This window comes from Limulus polyphemus, unplaced genomic scaffold, assembly GCF_000517525.1.
Source record: "Limulus polyphemus unplaced genomic scaffold, Limulus_polyphemus-2.1.2 Scaffold7000, whole genome shotgun sequence".
Classification (NCBI taxonomy): Eukaryota; Metazoa; Arthropoda; class Merostomata; order Xiphosura; family Limulidae; genus Limulus; species Limulus polyphemus.
This window is the reverse complement of record NW_013672610.1, coordinates 34925-39704: the sequence shown is the minus strand read 5'-3', so window position 1 is coordinate 39704 and position 4780 is coordinate 34925. Positions and strand designations below refer to the sequence as shown.

At 34.7% G+C, this 4780-nt stretch overlaps 1 long non-coding RNA gene across 1 annotated transcript in view; it reads left to right on the top strand.

Annotated features, from left to right (window-relative positions):
* The first annotated feature begins 1095 nt into the window (after positions 1-1095).
* Positions 1096-4780, top strand: part of LOC111089674 — a 6995-nt gene continuing 3310 nt past the window's right edge. The window contains exons 1-3 of the long non-coding RNA XR_002613907.1: positions 1096-1166; positions 2661-2753; positions 3003-3133. This is a non-coding gene — a long non-coding RNA (uncharacterized LOC111089674). The remainder of the gene's footprint in view (positions 1167-2660; positions 2754-3002; positions 3134-4780) is intronic.

Sequence of the window (4780 nt, the reverse complement as noted above, 5' to 3'; positions counted from 1 at the left end):
GTTCTATAGGAATACGTTAGCGTAACAACTTAAATCTTGCCTTCTGTGTTCTATAGGAAGCAATACGTTACGTAACGACTTAAATCTTGTCTTCTGTGTTCTATAGGAATACGTTAGCATAACGACTTAAATCTTGTCTTCTGTGTTCTATAGGAAGCAATACGTTAGCGTAACGACTTAAATCTTGTCTTCTGTGTTCTATAGGAAGCAATACGTTACGTAACGACTTAAATCTTGTCTTCTGTGTTCTATATGAATACGTTAGCGTAACGACTTAAATCTTGTCTTCTGTGTTCTAGAGGAAATAGAACACAGAAGACAAGATCAAGAACCTTAAAGAGGGTTTATTTTCACTGTTATTCAATCCCAAAGAGGCGATAGATGTTAATGGCTATAAGAATTTGGAATCAATTTTTTGCGGACTTTTTTAAATATTTTTTCTGTGTGAATAAAATGCTTTATTCTGTAACACGTCTTGGAAAATATTCTCAGTTATTTAGACTCCAAAGCTTTAACAGGTATCCATATGTTGTGTGAAACTCAAGAGGTTAAGTGTTTCTATTTTTTCTTTATTTCCTATTAATAGAAATAAAACTATATTATCGACATATTTTATGTACTTACGTTTTATATGTTTATCATGTTTTTTTATGCACTAAATATTTATCACAATTATTTACCTATGCAATATGTGTAATTATTATCCATGATACTTATATATAATTGCCCCCCAAGTGGCTCAGCGGTAAGTCTGAAGTGGACACAGTACAGATAGCCTATTGTGTAGCTTTATGCTTGAAAAGAAACAAACAAACAAAAACTTGTACATATTAAGTACGAGACTTCGGATTGTTTAAAGTCTATAAAGTAGTATTACTTTAGTTTGCTAGTTTACCACTAGATGGCGACGCGTATTAATGTTTGTTTGTTTGCTTGAAATTAAGCACAAAGCTACACAATGGGCTCTCTATGCTCTGCCCATCACGGGTGTCGAAACCCGATTTCTAGCATTGTCAGTCCGCAGACATATCGCTGTGCCAATGGGGGGGCGTATTAATGTTCATGTATTTTGTCAGTAAAGCGTTTCATATATTTTTTCTTCTGCAGCTTGAGAAAACAGAGGGTAAACAGAAATGCAGGGATCCTTATCAAGGAATTTTAATAGTGTAAGTAAAGACCGTTACTTGGGAATGAATTTATGTAATTATATTATTATTAGTTACACATTTTGTCATTGAAATACTTTTTGACCTGATTTAGTTCATCATCATTACCTTAACGTTTGCCCTCCATTTGATTGTGGGGTCCGCTTTATGAGTCCTCATCTTCCAATCATCCCGATTCATCACCGTACATGCTCGCCCTTTCAGCTGTGGGGGCGGACCCGGCATGACCAGGTGGTTAGGGCGCATGCTTGCCCTTTCAGCTGTGGGGGCGTTATAATGTGACGGTCAATCCAAATACTCATTCGTAAAAGAGCAGCCCAAGAGTTGGTGGTGGGCGGTGATGACTAGCTGCCTTCCCTCTAGTCTTTCACTGCTAAATTAGGGACGGCTATCGCAGATAGCCCTCGTGTAACTTTGCGCGAAATTAATAACAAACAAACAAACAAACAAGCATCAAAATGATTGAATGTACAGAGCTCAAAAGTTTCATCAATTCTATTGATATAAACTGTAATGTTTTTTATATAATAAAAGTGATACCGATGTTCTCGATGTTACATTCGCACCTGTACTTACAGCATTGTCTTTGGTAGAGTTTCTAGTTAATCATTGTGTGTCTCCTATCATTTGTGCCATTCTTAGAGAGTTTCGTAAGTATTCGTTATTAACAATTACTGGATTACACTACTACTACTGGGCATAGTATGACTGTTTATAACTTATAGACTTTATACAGGTGTCACACTTTCTGATTGGCTGAATGACAACCAATGACAGTGTAAACTACCAACACGTGACACTACTCTGGTGCAATTCATTTTCACACACAATAAAAGGTTTTTGTACCCTTTACCTCACCGTTTCTCTAGCCATTGCCAGTTCTGTTTATATATAGATATTACCATTTTTAAATGCGTACTGGATAACAATAGCACGTCTCAATCTTCGTACGAGATACATAATTAGAGCCATAGGATGACGTGAATTTGATGGTTAGTAAGTAATTTAATTTTCATATGTGATATCAAATTAATTTTCCATTATAACTTTCACTGCTCGTTGTAACGAAAAGGAGCCGGCTTGATGGCTAGGGTCGCAGGTTCGAGTCCCCGTCACGCTCGCTTTTTCAGCCGTGGAGGCGTTATAATGTGTTAGTCAATCCCACTATTCGTTAAGAGTAGCCCCAGAGTTGGCGGTGGGTGTTTTCCGTTTAATCTATAGCCTTAGAATCTTGATTTTTTTTCATATCCTAGTGTAATGTAAGTAATGCAATACGACGCTGGTCTCGTTTCATTATTCAGAGTACTCTGTTTTTTAGTTTCCTTTCGAAAATGTAACGGTTTTAATTCTATATTATCGTGAAAAACGTAATCTAACAGTTTCTCTTCCAGCAAATTCAATTTGTGTCTGTGTGTGCGTTTTTGTTTGTTCTTAGTTAAGCAACTTCAGAAAATTAGTGTGATACAACGAAACTTTTTTTTTTTTGCCTTACAGTTGCCCTGGTAACGAATATTTTTGTTGTGGTGAGGTATGTTGTACTGATCCCAAACCAAAGGTGGCGCCACTCTACTCGGCATGGTATTTCTGGTAAGCGATCATAATTTTAAAAGTACGTGCCTTGTGAGATGTAAATAAACACGTGTTACAGATAAAATTATAGAACTTAATACTTGAAGTTTTTAAATCCCTTTTTTTGTTTAAATTTTTCTAAACATGAAAAATTTAATTAGACTCATTTTATCAACAAACGAAACTTTCCTAATAAAATAAATAGATACCTCTTTTTTTTGGAAATGGTCTGGTTTTTTATTAATCGGTATTCTGTTTACTAACTAGGATCGCTGTGTTTGTTGTTGTATGTTTCACCGTTTCGCTAGTCGTTGCGTGTGTTATGTGCTGCAAGAAGAGCCGAAAGGACGTACTGATAAGACTCAAGCGATCCCTGCCTAATGCTGTCCTTCGAACAAGTAAGCCAAATTTAAATATTTCATTCATTTACGGAGGAATTACGCAGATCATTAATATTTGTTTAAGTCGTTATGCTAACGTATTGCTTCCTATAGAACACAGAAGCCAAGATCTAAGTCGTTACGCTAACGTATTGCTTCCTATCAAGAACCTTAAAGAGGGTTTATTTTCACCAGAAATCCTCATCAATTTAAACCTTAAGGGAACTTGTTTTTCTCTATTAATACTCACTAGCTATCAATTATTTGAACTCATTTCAAAGACAGACAAAAGCAATCTAATGTACGGTATGACAGTGACCTTTACCATACGTACAACAAAATTACTTTAAACCGTATTACTTGTTTGTTTTATTTGAAGTACGTTTTGATTTTATTTCTAAAGATACTCATCTCAACAAATACCGCACTATCAGTTTGAGGTCAAACTTAACCTCTGGCCAATTATAAAACAAACCTTAGAGAAGAAGAGTCGTGAGAACCTAAAAACAGCATTAAGACATTGTTGGTTTTTTTTAGGAAAACAATGAGTATATATTAAAAAGATTTTACTGCCTCACCACGTCGTTACAGTCCTTGTCACCACGTCCAATCATGCTCTAACCTAGACTTTCCCTATCAATACACATTAAGAACCTTCAGGGGGTTTATTTTCACCACAAACCCTCAATTTAAACCTTAAGGGAGCTTGTTTTTCTCTATCAATACTCATCAAGAACCTTAAAGAGGGTTTATTTTCACCAGAAATCCTACACCATTCAGTTGTCTTTCATACACCGGTTTTATTTGTCCAAAAGATTATCATTTTCATCATCGAACCCATTGAGAAAAATACACCCACAAACAGAATACATTTTCCGCAGTTTGCTCTTAGTTTTTAACTCATGATATTAAGTGTTTTTTTTTTAAGGAAGTTTCCTCGTGCATGCCACGTAGACCTAATAGTTTTATGTGAGATATATGATGTTCACATTCGACCTCTCGTTACAAAGTAACATTTTAAAAAACTATAACATCTCCAACCATACCTTTAGTTTCGAATTTCATCTTGAAATAAAAACAACAACAACAACAAAGGAATGTGGTCTCTTATAACATGAAATAAAAAATTCAATATCTTAACATGGAAGCACATAAAAATAGAATTTCGGGGGAGTCGGTTTTTATTGACACACATTCTTCACGTTCTACGCCTAATTGCTGTATTTAACTTCATACTCAAGGTACAATGTCGATAACATTGTTTTTAAAGTATTACTCGAGACACAATATGGATAACATTGTTTTTAACGTATTACTCTAGACACAATATGGATAACATTATTTCTAACGTATTACTCTAGACACAATATGGATAACATTGTTTCTAAAGTATTACTCGAGACACAATATGAATAACATTGTTTCTAAAGTATTACTCTAGACACAATATGGATAACATTGTTTTTAACGTATTACTCGAGACACAATATGGATAACATTGTTTCTAAAGTATTACTCGAGACACAATATGAATAACATTGTTTTTAAAGTATTACTCGAGACACAATATGGATAACATTATTTCTAACGTATTACTCGAGACACAATATGGATAACATTATTTCTAACGTATTACTCGAGACACAATATGGATAACATTATTTC